The sequence below is a fragment of the Rhineura floridana genome, chromosome 9, assembly GCF_030035675.1.
Source record: "Rhineura floridana isolate rRhiFlo1 chromosome 9, rRhiFlo1.hap2, whole genome shotgun sequence".
NCBI lineage: Eukaryota > Metazoa > Chordata > Lepidosauria > Squamata > Rhineuridae > Rhineura > Rhineura floridana.
In genome coordinates, this window is record NC_084488.1 from 89436505 (window position 1) to 89458393 (window position 21889).

General features: G+C 41.9%; 1 long non-coding RNA gene across 1 annotated transcript; it reads right to left on the bottom strand.

The window, feature by feature from the left end:
• Nucleotides 1-18309: 18309 nt before the first annotated feature.
• On the bottom strand, nucleotides 18310-18906 carry LOC133363632 (uncharacterized). The gene is made up of 2 exons (XR_009757731.1): nucleotides 18830-18906; nucleotides 18310-18637 (listed from the first exon to the last, which is right to left on the bottom strand). It is a non-coding gene; the product is annotated as an uncharacterized LOC133363632 (long non-coding RNA).
• Between the last annotated feature and the right edge of the window lie 2983 nt (nucleotides 18907-21889).

Here is a 21889-nt window from a genome sequence, read left to right on the forward strand (position 1 = left end):
ATTTATTAGCTGCCATCTCAATGATTATGAAATAAAAACAATAACCCACAAAACCAGAGATCAGTCAAAAGAGATGCATGTGGCACCCTTCTGGAAGGCCAATAACGCAGGGGAATGTTAGATCTCAGTAGGAATATAATTTCACAGCCTTGGTGTGATGCAAAGGCCCTCATCATTATCACAGGCCATTATGTATCGGCTTTATGCTAATGTGCAACTGATTTGTGGGTTTGAGAGTCCAGACCAACTGAATGCATGTGAGATTTTGCTACTTGAGGCTCAGACCATTTATGGGATAGAGCAGGGGTTCCCAAACTGTGGTCCACAAGCTTCGTTCAGATGGTCGATGGCATGTCTGTGAAGAAAACATACAATGTGAAACCTATAGAATTCTATGGAATTCAAACTGTAATACAATAATATACAATATAAGAAATAAAAGAAGCAATCCAATCCAATGAAAAGTCATGCAACATCTAGCACAATGCATTATAACTGCTACAACAGGCAGAAAAAATAAACAACTGGTCCACCAAGACCCTCAGTAATTTTAAAGTGGACAGTGGGGGAAAAGGTTTGGGAACCACTGGAATAGAGCGTTCCTGTTGTGATGGTGGCCTGATAGGGTGTTACCATTGTCCCTACATACAGTCATCATTTTAATGAATTGACCATGTACATGCAGAATGTTTACAGCTTGGGGAAGGGCCATAACTTAGTGCCAGACAACATGCATTGCATGCACAATGCCCCAGATTCATCCTCCAATAGCTCCAGGTATGGTTGGGAAAGATCTCTGTCTGAAACCCTGGAGAGCCGTTTTCAGACAGTGTTGACAATACTGAACTGGATGGATCAAAAGTCTTAAAAAGTATCATGACAAGGAGGCCACAAAGAAGGTGTCTAGCAAACACAACATTAGTGCAAACCGTTTACAGAAGGAAAAATCATACAGCAAGTTGCTGCTTGCAATGCAGAACTGAAACTAACAGTGCCTGAAAGCTGACTCAGGCAGTTTCTGGGATGGCAAGCCAGGACAGCCAATACATTACAGCTCTGACTTGGTATAATGGAGATTCCTGTGTTCCTATGCTCCTTACTATTGGTTTGTAAATGGTGAAATCAATGGTAAAGTTTAGGGCAAGACCCAACAAAGTTATGTTGGGGGGGTAGTGGCTGGGGAAATGCGGGGGAGAGGAAGGATGTAAATTCCTTCATCTTTGAGAAGAAGTCAAAAGATTAGATCTTACCCAAAACCATGAGCAGAGAAGATCACAGAAGCCTTAAGTACATTCATAATCAAAATGAAGATTATGTTTATGTCTTTTGAATGAAGTATGTTCCCTTTTTGATATTTATACAGAATGAATTACTACTAGAAACCAGGCAAAGGTTGCTAGCAAATAACTGAGCAGTTATTTAGCTTTCACTTGGATTCTACTCCTGCCACAATATGCCTTCTTGGCATGCCAGTAAAGGAGGGAGAAGTATTGGACAAACACCCTAGAAATGGAGAGAGAATTCAGCTTCAGGGTAAGGAGGAAATTGTTTGTTCACAATCTCCTACTCTGTTAAAGATATCGGATCTTCTCCCACCAAAATTTGAAGACTTCCTGGTCAATTTTATATTGAGCAGAAAGGGCAGTAAGGATCAGTGCACCCTTGGGTTTTCAAGCCAATAATCTTTTGGATCAATACTCTTACAAGCATGTTCTTGTCCAACTGCCAGCTGCCCGCAAGGCCACAAAGGACAACACAATCTAATCAACCAAAGTTGACTTGCACTAATTCCATGTTAATGAAGCTTTCTTTGCCTTGCCTTGTCTGTTCAGTAGCAGACAACAGATAATCTATGCACCTTGAATCATGTTCTTTGGGGATAAAATCAGAAATCTTCTCGAATTGGTACTTTGAAGAATTCATGCCTTCAGAAAGCAATACAGCAATCCTTTAAGGGGCTGACAGCAATTTATCAGTTCTTTTCGAAAACCAGCAGGGTTATTTAGCACCAGACAACTTGCTCTGCCACCTCTGCTCCTATCTTGATCACATCAATGGTATGTAGTATTGCTGATCTCTATGTATGGATGTGAAAGTTGGACAATGAAAAAAGTGGATAAGAGAAAAATCAACTCATTTGAAATGTGGTGTTGTAGGAGAGCTTTGCGGGTATGATAGACTGCAAAAAAGACAAATAATTGGGTGTTAGAACAAATTAAACCAGAACTATCACTAGAAGCTAAAATGATGAAACTGAGGTTATCGTACATTGGACACATAATGAAAAGACATGATTCACTAGAAAAGACAATAATGCTGAGAAAAACAGAAGGGAGTAGAAAAGGAAGAAGGCCAAACAAGAGATAGATTGATTCCATAAAGGAAGCCACAGACCTGAATTTACAAGATTGAACAGGGTGGTTTATAACAGGTGCTATTGGAGGCCACTGATTCATAGGGTCACCATAAGTTGAAATCGACTTGAAGGCACATAACAGGAGCCTTAGTGCTGTGTACACATGTGTACACACACACACAAGAGAGATTTTCACTTTTGCAAAGGGACCACAGTTCAGTGGTAGACCACATGCTTTCCATGCAGAAAGTCCCAGGAGCATTCCTTCGTATCTCCATTTTTAATTAGTTAGAAGGGGATGGGAAAGATCTTTTACAGACACCCACTGCCAATCAGAGTAGGCAATATTGGTCGATGTGGACAAATTGTCTGATTTAGCATTGGCTCCTGTGTTGATGTTGAAACTCTAAAGGGTTAGTTTTTCTTATGAAAGTGAAACTGAAAGTCTCCCTTATTTATTATGTATTAATTAAATTTATATGCCACCCTTCCTCCCTTTGTTAGTTTTTAGGCCTTCTCTTTCAGTCAATTGTATCAGTAGAAAAACCTGCTTTGTTTGTAATTTGTTTAAAGTTTGTATTAAAATAATTAAAAAAAGAAATCTTCTGGAGTCCTCATTTCAGCCAAATCTGTTCCGTTGGGACCTAGGTCTTCAACAGTTCGTGACAGTTAAACTGAAATTAAATCAGTATAAGTTTGTAGCGTGGCTGTGCCCACACAAGGATGCCACAAAATACATACCTATTACTAATATTCTTTCTCTCACAAACAAATACATCCCTGTACATTTTCTCCCTTTCTTTATCATCAGTACAGGGAGCTTGCAAGCATTCATAGCCTCCAAACTCTGAGCTGAGCTCTTATTATCCACCGGCCCCATTGGTTGAGCAATCCAACTTGTTGGAGACTGATGGCAGCAAAGCTGGCAGAGGCAGAGCTGGTGGAAGGGGTCACCACATCCAGCTGCCACACGGAGGCCTCATGCAGGGGATGATGCTGGCTGTTCATGTTTCCTTTCACCACCCCTTTCCCCCGTGTGCTGGCTACTGCAATGGAGGGCTGTGGGAGGGAGCCAAACGGAACCTGGATATCACTCAAGTCCCCCCCCTCAACCCCTCCTCCAACACAGCCCTAGAACACCCCTTTTGCAGGCCTTCCGGTGGTTCTCCTTACACTGAGCTGGGCTTCCCCAGCAGACCTCTGGTTGAGCCAAGATGAGGGGCTTATGCCAGTGTAGCCCAGTATAGCCTAGCTGAGCCAGGACCCAGCCAGATGTTTGCCATGTCCAACTCACCTCAGCCCAGAGTAAATAGCAGTTGGATTGTGCCCCTGGTCACTGAGCCAAATTGGAGCATCAACACAGGATGCACAGGTTACAAAACCCAAGGTGAAATTTGGGTGCTACATGATCATCCCACTGGGCATGTAAGAACTACACTTGAGTGCATGGTTTGGTGGTAAAACATTGAATCAGGACCTGGAGAAAATCCTATAAAGACACACCTTCACTCACAAGTAGGGATGGAAGGATCTGTCAGTTTCAGTTCTTTCAGTTTCTCATTTTTTCTTAATCGTAAATTTAGTTCTCCACATTTCTGCAGCAATTTCTGATTTTTTAAAATTAAAAATCCTCATGAAAATCCTTCAGCATTTTTGTATGCAATTTCTCCTAGTATAATGCATTTTATGTTGTTTTCACTCATGTATTCATTTTTATGCACATCTTCCCCTAATATATGCATTTTTGTAAATATTATTTGGTAGGAACTGCATTGCAAAATTTGTAGAGACGGCTTTGTTTCGGTTCCCCCATTGTTTCAGAAAGTTAGAATTTGATAGATTCAGCTTCAAATGCAAACTGAGTTGAGTTTCTCTGCCAACCCTACTTACAAGTAGGTTCACATTTCCGGACAAAATGATTTTTCATGCTCTTGCCCTAGAAAATCCCCGATTATGGTTGCTGTTTTCAGATGGAATTCAATCACATACTGGAAAATTCAGGTTGTGCAATTAAAGCTCATCTGGAGTTTTCATGCAACAAACCCACTTTCCCAAAAGACTGGACTTTTTTCTTAATTAGGAAAGTGAATGGAAAATAAAATGAAAGAGTGAGATAACACTTGCTTTGTTGCAACGTTGTCTAGTCTCCCCAAAAACAAATCAGAGTGAATGCTTATTAAATAGCCAGCACAATATAATCTCTCTGCAAACTGATTAGGATGAATGCTCCATGGACAGGTTGTGTGGATTGTGCCTTTGTTCCTAAGAAATCACATTCTCTGTTGAGATGAGGCTGGGACTAGTTCAAGACCAAGGTGGGCCATGGATGAGTGGAACGGAGGGGCAAGATGGAAAATGGGAGGTGATCTAACTCGACTCACAAGTCTGAGATTCTTCACTATTGTTATAAGGATTTGGCTCACATGTTACACTAATAAACATACACAACTGATAATCCAACCATCAGTATGGTGATTTATTAAAGCTGTATTTCTGAGCAATATAAACATGGAAGCAAATATAAAGCTGTCAGCTTGTACACTGAGGAAACTTTATCAGCTCATGTCTCCACCTGAAGCAAAGCGTGGTGGCCTCTGCAGTAATTAATCTGAGTTGAAAGTTTCAGTCCATCTATCTTCCTCACACTCTGGCAAAAAAATGTTATGTAAAAACAAACACTGACTTCATGTCTGTTTTGTCATCAAAGTACCTCTAATATGATAGATGTATCACTAAGTATATGGGCAACTCTGCTTTGACAGGAATACTGTGCTCTACTTGAAGTACTACGGCTGGGCATTTTGCATGCACCCAAAGCATCAAATAAAGCTTTTGGGTAAGGGTGCAAAATGTTCCAAATCTGGGCAGTGAAGCTTCAAAAGACAAAGAAAAGTTTCCACACTTTCGTATTGCATGTAAATATGTATGCAGCTGTAAAATACATACAGGGAATGCAATGCCTTAGTAATGCGTGGTGTGTGCTAGATTTGCCACCACAAATGGCACCCTTATGTTGAACTTCTCCCTGTCCCAAAACTGGTAGAAAAACTCACTACATGATGTGGCAGATGATCCAATGAATTGGGAACAGGAAAACTGATAATGTCATTACATTCTCTAATGTGGGGTTCACCAACGCAAGGCCCACAGGTGCCAGTGTGCCTGCCAGTATGGCACCCATGTCTCAGTGAACATCCCCTCAAAAATCCACAGTGCAGAAGAGACAGTTTGCTCTTCCTGCTCAGTTCCTGTTTGCACTGGCTTAGCCTCTCCTGCATTAAACACGCCTCCTTAAAATGCCCACATTTTGTTGGATGTCATGATTGGACACCCATCCTCCCTCCATTCTGAACTGAGGAGGGGGCAAAGAGTTTCCCTTTGTGAGTGAAAGTGGTTGATGCAGGTGTCTTCCTTACCCCCACTGATTGGGAGGCATGCCCACACCATTTTATGGTCTGGTCCCCTTTTCTCTGGTCTTTTAGATGTGGTAGCAGTTTTGCATTATCCCTCAGCAGCCATTTTTGACTGACAGCCACAGCACTTTAAGAAATGCTCCTCTCCCACCTCACACACACCTGGACACAAGAGAGGGTTTTATATATGTGAATGGGGGACAACAATTATACACAACATTGACAAGGAGAAACAATTGACCCAAATAGAGAAGATGCTCACTAAATAATAATTTGTTCAGCTAGGTAGTCGCAGAGCTTGGAAAAGTTACTTTTTTGAACTATAACTCCCATCAGCCCCAGCCAGCATGGCCACTGGGTTGGGCTGATGGGAGTTGTAGTTCAAAAAAGTAACTTTTCCAAGCTCTGGTATAATTCAAAGTGATCAATGTGAGTTTCACTCAGGGCAAGATATCAACATTAAAGAACTATGTAGTTCTTAAAAGCACCTGGCTTCTAATTTCACAGCCAGTAATGAGAACTTCTGTTACATGCCAACTAGGGCTGGTGGGAGTTAAGTCCAACAACATCCAGAGGGCCACACGTTCCCCATACTTGCAATAAGAGGCTTAACATTAATGAACATTTTTTGCAGGCACTTATAGGCAACAGGCTTGGGATGCCTGATTTGCTGACTGTTCACGTGCACAATGATGAAAAATATTTTTTTTACTCCAAGTCAGAAAAGTTACAGAGGAAAAGATACTTGATTCATGTATTCATACTAGGAGCTGTGCCCTTGCTCGCTTCGCTTGGCAACCCCCACCAATCTAACCACGGTAATCTCCTAGAGTTTCCCCTTCCCACCTCATTCAACTACTAAGCTCTTTTCACCTTCCCAACCCCATTTCTGAAGCCACTTCTATCTTTTATTTTGCAGCCCCACTTTGCACCTGTTTTCACATTCACCCCTATGTCCATGCCTCCTGCAACCCCCTTTGAAGCCACCGCTATTCTTCAGCCTGTTTTGTACCCCTGTTTTCATCTCCTCCCATACCCATGCCTTCTACCCCCTCCTTTTTTACAACCCCTTCCCTCCCCCATCAGTTGGAGGAACAGTGAGAAAAAGTGTTGGCTTTAAACAACAGAAGGGGTTTGAATAGAGTAAGAAGGGAGTTGGGAAAGGCTCTGAAAAATTTACCTATGTAACCTTTTTGGTGTTAGCTTTTGTTAGTACCCACATCTGCAATTTCTGTTTGCTAAAACTTTTTTTAAAAAACCAACCCTCAATGTTCATTCCTTCCCAGTCTATTCAGACCTCTCCTGCTGTTTTACATTACTCTGTCTCTACTGCTTTGCATGAGAAGGTCTCGGTATTTTAAAGTTTGCTTTTATGATGTTTTTGAGTGCTTTTGTTTGCCACCCTGGGCTCCTACTAGGAGGAAAGGCAGGATATAAATCTAATTTTGTTGTTGTTGTTATGTGCCTCCAAGTCGACTACAACTTATGGCGACCCTATGAATCAGTGACCTCCAAGAGCATCTGTCATGAACCACCCTCTTCAGATCTGGTAAGTTCAGGTCTGTGGCTTCCTTTATGGAATCAATCTATCTCTTGTTTGGCCTTCCTCTTTTTCTACTCCCTTCTGTTTTTCCCAGCATTATTATCTTTTCTAATGAATCATGTCTTCTCATGATGTGTCCAAAGTATGATAATCTCAGTTTCATCATTTTAGCTTCTAGTGATAGTTCTGGTTTAATTTGTTCTAACACCCAATTATTTGTCTTTTTCACAGTCCATGGTATCCGCAAAGCTCTTCTCCAACACCACATTTTGAAAAAAAGCTGGATGGAGAGGGAAGATGGCTGCCACATAAGAACTACTACTGGACTGCTCATGTTGTTTGCAAGAAACAATTAACTTCCCCTTCAATTATAAAGTCGTCTAGCATTCTGTCAGTCCTTGACAGATTATCTGCTTATCTATCTGGGTTGGTCGTCCTTCAGTTTTTTAACTTCTGAGTTCCGTGTGGCTTTCCGCAGGCAGACCTCGTTGACTGCAGTAGAGTGGTTTGCCTGTCTCGGTTGGCTATTCCAAGGTCTGTTTTCTCCGCCTTCGGGTTGTGTCGGACGATATTCCAGCTTGTTTTGCCAGTGGTGGGGATTTGGAGACTATTCCCGAATTGTCCCGACTGTTTGACTGTTTATTTGTTATTTGTTTGATTGCCAATGAATGCTGGCAGGTGATGGAATCTGCTGGCTAGGATCAGTAGCCTTACAGTGGCAGGACTGAGTTTCGCACAAATCAAGCTCTGGACTAAAAGCAAGCAAGCTGTTTCCTGGGAAACTTAAGTTTAGGTGTAATGGTTCTTACTAGAGTAGGATATAAACAACTTGGACTGGTTCCCATGACGGATGATATTTCGGCAGTTATTAAAAATTATAACCAACGTAAAATCATGGATTTTTTTGGTCCTGATCTAAATTCCTTGTCTGCTATGGGACCGTTGGACTCAATGGTAGCTGATGGTAACGATTGCTTAGACTGGTCCATGGGACTGCAATGCCTGATGAAACCATCGATTGGGGACACTATAAGGGCTGGCGAGTGCTCTTTGGCTGTGGAATTGGAGCATGCTAACTTTTCAACTGTGAACCTTTGGCAGGTCTGCAGCCCTGCTCAGTCGCAAGTATATGGATGCTCTGTGAGCATTACTCTGCCTTGCCCTGAAAAGTCCTTGAGCGCTAATTGTTCACCCTCTTCAACTCAGCCCTATCTATCCTCTCCTCAACAGGCACCAACTCATAAAGGACCTCATTATGAAGAAATTGAAACTGATTCCAATATGGTTGCTAAACTTTTCAATTCCCAGTTGGACTTAATTAAAAGTCTATTTATAAATTGGACAGAGGACCTGTCACAGATTAAGAACCTTCTTACGGAGTGTATGGGTCAGTTGTCAATAATAACGGATTCAATATTACCTTGCTTAAGGGGCTCCGCCCAGCCTCCCCTTACTACTGTGTTAAAGGCTGAGACGGATCTTAAGCCTCGGGTCAACAGGATTCTCAGCCCCATACATGAACTCAGCTCTACAGCTGGTTTGCCTGTGGGTGTAATCCATCAGCTGGGTGGCCAATCCTCAAACATGACTAAGCCGACTAGCCTAAATCATATTCATAGCAAGTGTAGTAATAACGCTGGGGTTTCAATTAAAAAGCGCGTAAAATGTAAAAATATCAAGGCTCAAACAAATTTAAAAAAGAAAACGAAAAATTTAAAAGCTGCCAGTAGTTCCAGAAAGGGCTCCAAAATGAATTTTAATATACTTTTCAAGTTACTGGAATGTGAGGAGACTGGTCAATCAGGGCAAATGAACACAAGAAACAACAAAGCCAAATCCATTAAGACAGATCATGAACGGATCCTCCTGCAGCACCGCCCTGAAGCTTTGCCCCCCGATGACAATGAAACATCTCCCCCGGGCACCTGACAATTCTGCAACCGATGACCAGGGGTGATGTCTTCCAAAATAAAGCTCCAGCTCGTGAGTATCATGAGGGCTTTCAGTTACTAACTTTGGAAAGCAAAAGGTGGTGTCTCCAGCTAGAAAGTAGGGTTTTGGTCTTTTCCAATTACCCTAAACCATATGGCTGGTTGTCACAGCGGGATCGTAAAATACATCTATTGAAGTTACTGTCATCTACGGTCAAGTCCCCCCTGAAACTTGATGCTTTTAAGAAGATTGTATATCTTTTTTACAATTTTAAAATGGCTCGTGCCATGGTAACGTTTGCCTCAGCCTCTATTGTGGACCTAGTTTATTTGTGTAAGGAGGTGTTCCTAACTAGAGGAATAGAGGTCAAAAGATACTTTAGAGACATTTCTCTCCCTGTGCTTTTGGTTACACATAGCTTGGGGAAATGCGCTGTGCCCCCAATTTTGAATATGAGGAAGTCCTATACAGGAGTCTCTGTACCTTGTGCTAGTCCTTTTTTTGGATTTACCAGCAGGCAATTCTGGATTAGATAATGTAGGGTTGTTGAATTCCAGGATTAAGCAAGGCAGAGGGGGCCACTTAGAGAGTGAGAAGGTCCCTGGGTTTGGGAATTTTTACCCAGAAGAATGTCTACTTATCAACAGCTTTGGGGCCCTTCCCGAGCAGGAACAACGTGAGATTCTGTCATGGCTGTCATCCTTGAAAGCTACTCTCATGAACGTGTCTAACCTTGGCAGCGAGCTGAAACAGAATGTTTCTTGTCGGACAGTGTCAGATAAGAAGGTTGATTTGAATTTTATTTCTTCTGAGAATTCCCTGGGGCAAGAGCCTAGGAACTCAAGATTAAACCAGCTTAGTTGCCTAGCTCGGAGCAATCCATTCTCTATTGAATGTCATAATAAAACTCTGCTGGGGTATCGTGCTTTAAGTCCAGAAATAATTATAAAACACCCATCAAAGTTCCCATCAAATAGCGATGCTCTGAGTACATCTAAAGGAGAGAATTTATTGTTGTCATCCCAATTGTCAGCATCTAAAACAACTGAGGAATTACAACATTTTCGCTTCTCGGCCTTTTGGCTAAGATCAAGTGTAGTGTAGTACAACATTTTCTGGCTCACTATGAATACCCAAACCTGGAGCCGAAATCCTTTGATTGGCTGGCCGCAGTTTTTGGACCCTCATGAGTGCAGCTATGAGTGTAGCTCACTAGCTCATAACAACTGCTCCTCTGTATCTATTGTTCAATCTCCAGTTTCCTATGTTCTCCCTGATAACTGCTGTGTTTTGAAGGCCTCTCAAGCCTCAATGGATAAAACTGAAGTTAGACTGACTATGTCCATCATCTGACCCCCATCTGTTAAAAATTCTTTCCTGGATTATTGCGGGATGGAAATCTAAAGGTTGGGATTCAATTTTTTTGGCGTATCTGAGGAATTACGATGTCATCCTGCTCCAGGAGACGTGGTGTGGCGATCATATTTACATAGATGGGTTTGTGTCACTTTGCATTCCTGCTCTCCCAGGTAAGGGCAAGGGTAGAGCCAGACAAGGTCTGTGCACCTTGGTTTCTTCCTCGTTGGATGCTAAAGTAACAGAGCTTTCAGCTTTTGATTCTCAAGACAATGACTCCACGGTGTTGATACTGCTTATAGAGTTGAGGTCGCTACAGTTATCTCTACTCTTCTTTAATATCTATTTTTCTCCAACATCAAACAGGGAGGTTGTTTTGTCGAACTGGCTTAAACTTGACTCCTTGTATGCTTACTGGACGTCCAACTGTACCGATGCTTTCCCAGTCCTGGCCGGTGACTTTAATGCAAGGACAGGAACCTATCTGGAGGATGCCCTGTCGACCGGGTTCCTCACCAATGTTGACAGGAAACATCTAAGGTGTAATGCTCGCCATTCAAAAGATCATCATTTAAATCTAGTGGGAATCGGTCTCCTTCAATTTCTTTTTAAATTTGATCTGTGTATTTTAAATGACTCGAGTGCAGGTGATGACTGGGGAGAGTTTACCTTCATTTCTTCCCGTGGGTCGAGTGTGGTAGATTATATCATTATACCCAAGGTGAGGAAATATGTGGGTTACCTATTTAGAGTCGCAGTTCAATCCGACAGTGACCATTTGCCCTTGGAATTTTCCCTCCCAATTTTCGGGGACGCCCAATTATATAAACCACCTATGGTACACCTAAATTTATTACCATTGACCGGCTATAACAAGATAAAGTGGTCCCCCAAGACGGGCCAGGTATTTCTTAATTTTATTGAACTACCTCACACAAGATTACTAGTGAGCCAACTGAATTTGATTAGTGTCCCCGCCTTGGGTGTGGCCATTTATGAGGAATTGATTCAGGGAGTAAATGCTTTATTTCCTACCATTTCTCCCTCTAATGCTGGTCACTTGACAGACAGACATAACAGCTGGTTTGATACAGAATGTAGGGGCCCTAAGGAAAAAAATTCGCTCTGCCTATTGTCGCTATCATAGTTACAATGAACGTCAACTCCCGCATTCTTATTATGTACTCCGTAAAGAGTACAAGAAACTTATAGTTAGAAAGAAACATGAGGCTGTCCGGGAATCGTGGCGAATGCTTACAGCTGCAACTGTCACATGTAGTTCTAAGTCCTTTTGGCAGATAGTTACTGGAGGTCTGACTAGCCATAGGGGCAGTCCGGATTGTTTTATACCAGCTGTTATCTGGGAGGAACATTTCCGGGCTGTGTTTAATAATGCTGACTCTTTAAGTTCTTATTCTGCTTTTTCTCTTCCATCTGATACCCCTGAGTGGCCCCCAGTTGACTCTAACACCATTGTTGATTTACTAACACAACTTAAGTCGGGTAAGGCCTCCGGTCCAGATGGCATTCCCCCGGAGTTGCTGAAATGCAACATTAGCTGGTGGGCCCCTATGTTGACCTCTCTTTTTATGCTAATTAATAACTCTGGAACGATCCCAGCATCTTGGCTGAGAGCGTATATTATTCCAATTTATAAGAACGGCGCAAAAAATGATCCGAGCAATTACCAGCCTATTAGTTTGCTCTCAGTGGTGGGTAAGATCTACGCCAGCTATTTAGGCTCCAAGCTGAAACAGTGGTTCAGTACCAACAACATTCTGGGTGAAGAGCAGATTGGATTCAAACTGGGTCACTCTACTCTTGACCACTGCTTGGTTCTAGCTCAGCTGGTGTATAAATACTCTAAGCCTCGTGGAGGCAAATTGTTTGTTGCCTTTATAGATTTGAAGTCAGCTTTTGACTCTATCTCATGTGGTCTTTTGTGGAGTGAATTAGAATCTCTCTTTATTGACAAGAGACTTCTGTTTTTGATTTCAGCACTATACCATAACACCTCGATTCAAGTCCGTTGTAATCATCGTGGTAATCTCTCTCGAGAAATATGTTCCTCCCAAGGAGTCAGGCAAGGATGCGTTTTAGCACAGACCCTATTCAACTTATACTTGGCTGACCTTCCTTTTGCCTTGCAAGAGATACAATCTCACCCTCCCAAACTAGGTAATGATAAAGTCAATATTCTGCTTTATGCTGATGATGCGGTTCTTATATCCCAAATCCAGCTGGGTTTAAAAAGATCACTCTCAGGTTTTGCGGAGTATTGTAAAAACAATTTTCTAACTATTAATCATATAAAATCTAAAGTTATCGTGTTCCCTAAGAGGAAGGTCAGAGTTCCTTGGTACCTTGTCTCAGGTAGATTCCTTTAAATATCTGAGGATCTGGTTCCAAGAGATGGGCAATTGGAAATCCCAAGCAAATTATATCAAAGTTAAAGCCCGGAAAAATTTGGGAGCTTTAACACGGTTCTATTTCATTAAAGGAGGGAAATTTGTTCCGGCAGCAATACGTATCATCAGAGTTAAAATTATTCCTATGCTGTTGTATGGGTCCCCAATATGGATTCCATATTTTAAGGGGCACTTGGAGGGTCCTCTTCATGCCTTTTTAAGATCTATCCTCGGTGTCCCCAGATGTGTCTCTGGGGCCACTCTTATGCTAGAAGTTGGTTTAAGTTCCTTAAATTGTCTAGCTTGGCTTTATACCATCTATTACTGGCTACGGTGTTTCTCTAAGCTCACTCAAGAGTCCTATGCACATCAGATCTTAAGACTCTTCTAGCACATCCTGGCCGAAATTGGTTTCAGAGAAAATTGTTTCGGTAGGTCTTTCCCCAGTAGATTTGTTAAATATCTATTTGTTAATATAGTCAAGGCAATGGTGAAATGTCGCCTATTGGATATAGATAACCAAGAGCTTTCTATAGCAGCTTCTGGCCCATGTTCTCCTTGGGTGTTAGGCCTGGTCGTAACCCCTAGTAAAGATGGGATGCGATACTTATATTGGCTTACTGTTCCCAAGTACAGGCGGGCCTATTCGTTGGCTTGCTTTGAAGCTCTACCCTCGAAACTATTGGATGGCAGATATGATAAGACCCCAATAACTTTTAGGTACTGTCCCTGTGATACAAATGAGGTGGAGACGGTTTCGCATGTTCTTTTTAAATGTAAATTTTATGAGGGAGTTAGAAATGACCTTTTAATTCCTATCCTTTTAAACATACCAGGTTGTTTGCCTAGTGCACTGTTAACAATTCTTCTTCAGGGCTCTGACGAAGCAACTACCTTATCAGTGGCTAAATTTTTAAACCAGACCATGATGATTAGGAAGGATATGACTAGGTCGAGGTCCCGACCTTACTGAGTCCATGGTTTATATATTGTTGTTAATTGACCTTCTTCTTATCTGTTTATATTTGCTGTACCTTGTTCGTTTGCGATGGTCTGTAGACTTGCAATAAAAATGTTTGTTTGTTTGTTTCAACATCACATTTCAAATGAGTTGATTTTTCTCTGATCCACTTTTTTCATTGTCCAACTTTCACATCCATACATAGAGATCAGAAATATCATGGTCTGAATGATCCTGACTTTAGTGTTCAGTGATACATCTTTACATTTGAGGACCTTTTCTAGTTCTCTCACAGCTGCCCTCCCCAGTCCTAGCCTTCTTCTGATTTCTTGACTATTGTCTCCATCTTGGTTAATGACTGTGCCAAGGTATTGATAACCCTTGACAAGTTCAGTGTCCTCATTGTCAACTGTAAAATTGCATAAATCTTCTGTTGTCATTACTTTAGTCTTTTTGACGTTCAGCTGTAGTCCTGCTTTTGTGCTTTCCTCTTGAACTTTCATCAGCATTCGTTTCAAATCATTACTAGTTTCTGCTAGTAGTATGGTATCGTCTGCATATCTTAAATTATTGATATTTCTCCCTCCAGTTTCCACACCTCTTTCATCTTGGTCCAATCTTGCTTTCCATATGATATGTTCTGCATGTAGATTAAATAAATAGGGTGATAAAATACACCCCTGTCTCACACCCTTTCCGATGGGGGAACCAATCGGTTTCTCCATATTCTGTCCTTACAGTAGCCTCTTTTGCAGAGTATAGGTTGTGCATCAGGACAATCAGATGCTGTGGCACCCCCATTTCTTTTAAAGCATTCGATAGTTTTCCATGATCTACACAGTCAAAGGCTTTGCTGTAATCTATAAAGCACAGGGTGATTTTCTTCTGAAATTCCTTGGTCCATTCCATTATTCAACGTATGTTTTCGATATGATCTGTGGTACCTCTTCCCTTTCTAAATCCAGCTTGGATGTCTGGCATTTCTTGCTCCATATATGGTAAGAGCCTTTGTTGTAGAATCTTGAGCATTACTTTACTTGCATGGGATATTAAGGCAATAGTTCGATAATTACTGCATTCCCTGGGATCCCCTTTATTTGGAATTGGGATGTATATGGAACGCTTCCAGTCTGTGAGCCATTGTTTAGTTTTCCATATTTCTTGACAGATTTTTGTCAACATTTGGACACATTCAGTTTCAGTTGCTTGTAGCAACTCTATTGGTAATAAATCTAATAAATAATAATATTAATATTGTTAGACTATGCACTGACATTTTTCAGAGGCCACATCCCTCCTTTGCTCCTCCCTCTCCATGTTTCCATGGAGATGAAGCCTGACATTCTTAGGCAAATATAGTATAGGAGATAAGCATTATGGACTTCAGCAATATCTCTAGTTACTAGTCAAAATTGAAAATACTAGATTGATTTGGCTGAACCCAAAATTATATCGCTATGAACCCCCTCTCAAACTCAATGTCCTTTCAATAGGAGAAACCTACAACACAATCCTACACTTTTTTACTCAGACATAAGTTCTGTTGCATTCTAGAACTTAATTTTAAGTAAATGAAAATTGCATTATCTGGCCTTCTTTAGCAAAGGTTGCAGTTCCAGGGTTCCAAAACCTCAAAACTAAAGATAATTGCTCCTTGGTTCCTTCAGAAACACAGGCCACATTTCCTCCTCTTACTATGAGACAGGCTTTGCTAATCATACTGGCAAAATACATAACTCAGCTTCCTCCCAGTTCCTTCATCCTCCCTCAGGAGTTCTTCTGAGGCTTATAAAATATCAAGAGGAAACTGAAAGCTTACAACTTCTCAGCAGCCCCCACTAACCCACCTGCAGCTTAGAAGGGGCTAATCTCTCGATTTCAGATTGACTCTTAGGCCCCATCTGCACTATACATTTAAAGCAGTATCAAACTACTGTAGATTGATAAGGGTGTTGAGAGTTTGTTCAGAGATTCCTATTCCCCTCACAAAGCTACAATTCCCAGAGTTCCCTGGGCAGAAGGATTGATTGTTAAACCACTCTGAGAATCTGTGTGGGGAATAGGGGGTCTCCTACCAACTTTCAGCATCCTTAACAAACTACAGTTCCCAGGATTCTTGAGGGGAATCCATTACTGTTTAAAGTGGTATAATACTAGGTTTAAATGTATACTGCAGGTGAGGCATTAGTTTCTCCCCCCTGCATATCATTTTGCTTAGAAAAAGCCCTCATGAAAATTCATCAGCATTTTCATGTTTCTCTTAATATACACATTTTGTAGGCAATTTTGCCTAATACACATGTTTCTCAGTACATGTTGAGCCCAGGGGTGTTGAGCCCAGCCTCTCTCCTGAGGATCAAGGAGGGGGAAGGCATGAGTTGCAGGCGTGCCTCAGCCGTCAGTGGGCATGGACGATCCAGCTGTTGTTGAGTCTAGCCCAGACCTTGAGGAAGAGAGCTAGCTAGCCGCCCCGCCAGTTCCCACGGATGGCCCTGCCCCTCAATGGGACAGCGCTCAGCCATCAAGCACCCCATGGAGCCATTAGGGGAGGATTCCGAAAGAGCAGTAACTCCACCTGTGCCAAGCAGTATCCCAGAGATGCCTGACGCTTCCCAGTCCTCTGCTTCCCCGCCTGCAGATGAGGACCCTGTTCTGTCAGATGAGCCCGTGGAGACTCGTCCCCCTTCACCGCGCTCATGATGTAGGGAGAAGCGGACAGGGCAGAGGGCATGTGTGCGAAGCAGTGAGAGGCTATGCTCCAAGACCTCTCCTATTTAAGACTGCCGCGCTGTGAATGGGGCGTTGAGTCAACTTTCATCACAAGTTGCAGAGCATGTCTAGAGGGTAGTTAGGGACTTGCAGTGGGTTAGTATAGGGTCTTTTCTATGAGATGCTCAGACTTTGATGTATCCATTACGTTAATAAAGCAAGAGTTCCTTGCACCCTCGTCTCCGACTCGTGATTCCCGCTCTGAACCGGATAGTACAATGCATTGTTGTTGTGTGTGTGTGTGTATATATATATATATATATATATATATATATATATATATATATATATATGTGAACGTAATTGTGATTAACCAAACAGAGGTTTTTATTATATTAACAAAACGTTTCAGCTTCTGCCTTCATCAGCTGCCAACATAGAAATGCTGTTACCAAGGTGGCAGTTATAGAGCTTTGAGGATGGAATGCTCAGAGGGGCTTCACTTGCAGAAGCTAAGTAGTGGTGGTACTGTCCTCCAGGTTCAGGCCATGTGGTGCCAATGTGTCCAGAGAGTAAATCCAAAAATTCTCCCTTTTAGTCAATGCTGCTGGATCTGCTGGCATTATTGCTGTAATGGAAAAGTCCAACAGGCTGTGACCCTCGATGTTAAAATGCTTTGCAACTGGTTGCTCCACTTTTTTTGTCAAGATTGCCGACTTGTGGTTCCTGAAGCGCGTGCATACGTCAGTTGTGGTCTTTCCTACATATTGGATATGACATCCTGGTCTTTTACACTCAATGATGTAAACTATATTGCAGGACCTGCAGGTGATGTTCTGTTTGATGTAATATGTCCTGCCTGTCCTAGTGCTTGTAAAAGTGGCTGTCTCCCTGAGGTACACACAGGTGATACAGCTTTTGGAGTGACAAGGATGAGACCCTGGATTGATGATAGGTGGCTTAAGCACAGCTCTCACCAACAGTCTGCGCAAATTAGGAGGTTGGCGAAATGCTATAACAGGAGGCCTGCTGATGGCTCTGGTAAGATGTTCAGAGTTTGCCAGCAATGGGTAGCTCTCCCTGATTGCTCGGTGATAGTTAGGAGATGCTGGATGGAAATCTACCACAGATGGAATCCGTTGCTCACTGCTATATAATGCATGTATTTTATGTATCCTTTACCTTTGTATATGCATTTTTGTACATGCTACTTGGCTGGAGAACTGTTCTGCAACATTAGGAGAAGTGTGATTTTTGAAGACAGGCTGTGTTTTGGAAAGTGCAAATTTGGCGGGTTCACCTTTGAATGCAAATGGAATTGAAATAACCTGCAGCCCATCCAGGTTGATTACTGGCCAGCCTACTTGTGAGCAAGTGGCTGCTCTATCAGCTTCTCCCCCACACCCATGTATGACCTCTCTCCATCATTTGTGTCTTGTCCACCTAGAAGACATTTGCAAGTCTTTTAGGCAAGGGCTGTGAACGAAAACATACGACTGGAACAATCATGTGGTGCAGCTTTTTATAGGCTATACCGTTTTAGGCTAGAAGGGGGAGCCATGTTTCCACAGGCTGCCTGCCCATAGTTAACCATGCTTTTTATGCTGGGTCCACATAACATTCCCCTCCTCCATTATTTCATCTATTTATTTATAAAAGTGTACATTGCCCTCCCACAGGACATCAGGGTGGTGTACAGTAAAATAAATACATTTAAAGGCAATACAAAACAATCATCAAAATGACTGGCTATGAAGTGACTTCTTGTAGTTGGTGGATGTCCGCGTGCATTTTCAATTTTGCCCGTGGCTGCACACATATTCCCGTCAGAGAGCTCAACCTGAACTCTGCAAGCCAGATTTCTGAAGCTTGTTGAAAGCCACCTTGGCTTGTGCGTGCTGAACAATTCATAGGTCTTTCTGCCCTTCACCAAGAATTGATGGTTAAATATATCGGCGTCTGCAAGGTGGAAAAGAACAGTCAATGTCACCCCACCTTTAGCTTATCCTTCTAGCTAAGGTTTTGTCTCAATTCTCTAGAAGGGTGCCAGGACCTCCTATTAGCACATAACTTCTGTCTTCCACTGAGGAAAAAGAGGATTTGGTACAAATTGAGAAGATACCCCTTACGGTGTAGCAAATATGACCTTACTGTTGCTTTTTGCAGCTTCTGCTGGAGCCTGTTGTGCTTTTGCTGGATCAAATTCCTTGCCTTTTGTTATTTGAGCTTCCTTGTGAAAATCACTGCAGCCTAAAGGAGTAACATGACATTCCCTTTCTTTGCCCTTTAATCCAATCAGAGGGACCTTGCTTTCTCATATTGAGTTGGTCCAAGCTCTAAATTTAGCCCAGCAGCTGTGGAGTAAGTTTCAGTGCCTGAAGATTAAGTTTTTTACTCTGATTGTACATTTCAATATGAATGAAGGCAATAAAGGGGAGATTATCTTTCTGGTTACTTTTCAAATGTCTCATCTTTGAGGCATCACTTGTTTGCATAAAGTCTGATGCACCCTGACAAGTCTTCCTTGTCTTACCCACCCAGGTAAGGAAGCTCAAGGCACAGACAAGTAATAACCTTTAATAAAAATGTAGAAGGAAAGCAGAGAGGTCTTCGATGGCAAGATAGCAAATTATGCTGGCTCTTATTTATTTATTTATCAATGTTTATGTACTGATTGATTGTAATGCAACCTCTAAGCAGTTTACAAGAAGTTCTTAGAAATGATTCTGGCTCTTTATATAATAAGCAACATTGTCTTAGATAGGAAAGAGACTCACAAGGTAGATTGAAGCCCATGTATCACAAACCATTCTGGCCTATGCCTAGTGTTATAACTTTCTAAACTAACATACAGCTTATCCTGCTTGCCAATGAGAAATTCCTTATTCCTGTAAAAAACAGATACACTCCTGGACCATTGCCATAGCCCATTGGCAGAGCTTGGAAAAGTTACTTTTTTGAACTACAACTTCCATCAGCCCAATCCAGTGGCCATGCTGGCTGGGGCTGATGGGAGTTGTAGTTCAAAAAAGTAACTTTTCCAAGCTCTGCCCATTGGATGAGGTATACCGGACTTTGGCCTGTCCCTCTTTCTACTTTTCTATCATCAGTGCTACAAAAAGGATTCTTACATGGAAATGATGTACTACACAAAGGATCTGCAATGCAGTGTAGCAGTGCTCTTGTTCAGGGTTCCTGCTAGCCAGCCAGCCAGCCAGCCAGCCAGCCAACTGGCTATGCCCTTCTCTAGGATACTATAAGCGGTAAGGAGCTCCAGCAGGGCTTTCTTCTTCTCAATTTCCCATTCTTGTTTTCCAAATGACAGACAATATTTGGTGGCTACTGAGCATGCCCAGTCCCCAGTTTTGGCTCCTAAGGTTTTTTTTAAATACTTATGCAAATATCAGATCTCCGCTGAACCTGGTGATATCTCTTTTTTGATTTTCAGTAGACCCATTTGGTTACAATCCTATCAGCACTCATCAAGAGAGTTTACTCTTAGAAGCATCAGTATTTATACTAAGGAGCAAGCACCTACCTGTAACAATCAATACTGTTGTGCTGATGTTGGAATTTGGGACCTCCACCTTGCAAATTGCTGCAGCCATATAATGGCTTATAAAGCAATAAAAATATGGGAAATTCATAATTATTGCACTTGAATATTTTAATGCACTATCTACTAGACCTATTTTGGGATCCCTGGATCCACATTTTTTTTAAAGAAAAGGCTTGCAGAACAATCATATGCATGTTTACTTAGCAATAGTCCTACTGCGTTCAGTGAAGCTTAGTCATGTTTAGAGTATATCCACTGAAATCAATGGAGTTTCCCACTGATTGCAGCAGATCTGCTCTAAGCATGACTAAGTGAAGATATAGATTGCTGAACTGGGCAGAGCTGCTATCTTCTCAGCAGGTGGGTTGCTGTTGCTTACAGGGAAGACGAGAGGGAGGAACGTGGCAGCAAGGAGGTCAGCATGATGCAAAAGCTCCAACAGGAGTATTGGATAGTCTCTGCCAGTGCATTTGCACTGCATCAACCTCCCCACTGCCCAACAGGCCCTCCTGTTTTTCCTCCTAGTAAACAACAGTGGCCCACCTGCTAGGAAACTGGCATAGCGGCTCCACCCCACTTAGCAACCAGACATGGATCCAACCCAGAAGAAACCACCAAAGCTAGAAGATGCAACTACTTTTGTATACTGGAAGGAAGGTCCAGATCATGATGTGACAGGGACAGTGAACAGTGTTCCTAACATGATCTCTGTACATCAGGGGAGGTAGACTTCAGGGTTGTAGTATCTAGCTTAAATATTAGTCTTGGGGTACATATTACCCATAATTATGTGGGCCAGGCAGAGTACAGAAGGGCTATGTTGTATCACTACTCCAGACTATCACTTCTTTTATCAGAAATGGGATTCTTAGAAGTTAAGTCTATACCTTTCTCTGTATATTTTTATACCAATGAAAATTGCCTTAATTTGGACCTGTTGACCCTGCACAAAGAGCAGGAATTAGTATGAAGATGTCATTGTAAGCTACTATACCATGCCAATTATTACCACAGCAGTGAAATTCATCTAGTAACATTTATTGGAAGTATTGACATTGAGACTTTAAACTCCTGAGATTTAGACATCATGATTAATCAGTTCTCCACCCCCCCAATCTGTTTTTGTAAACTTTGCCTTGAGTTCAAATCCAGTGGTTGTCAAGAAATCTCGGGATGCTAAACATTTTTTTTTTTTAGTCTTGTGAGGAGAGCGCCCTTGGGGAAAAAATAGTCTGTAGAACCCCTGACATGAAACTGGCTTTCAGCCCATGTATTTTTAGTTGCTGAGAAATATAATCCTAGTACATGATGTTTAAGGATAGTGTGATGTACCCTTTGATGTCCCTGTGAATTTCCATATTCCATTCCAGCTTGAAAAGATTAAAAGAAAAAAATGCACGAGACATTTGGCTATGCACGGATTTTCAGTCCCTTGGAAACTTGAATTATAAGTACTGCCCATACTGATTTTGACTGAGATGGTGAGAAACAACAATAAGCCATCTTCAGATTAGTTCACACATAGTGGATGCATTTCACGAGGGTATTGATTTTTTTTTTTTTTGCATTTCATGCTTCAGCAAAATGTGCTTCCCAGTTTTGGTGATAATTCACCAAAATCTACAAAATCAGACTTTTTTTTTCTTTCAGAG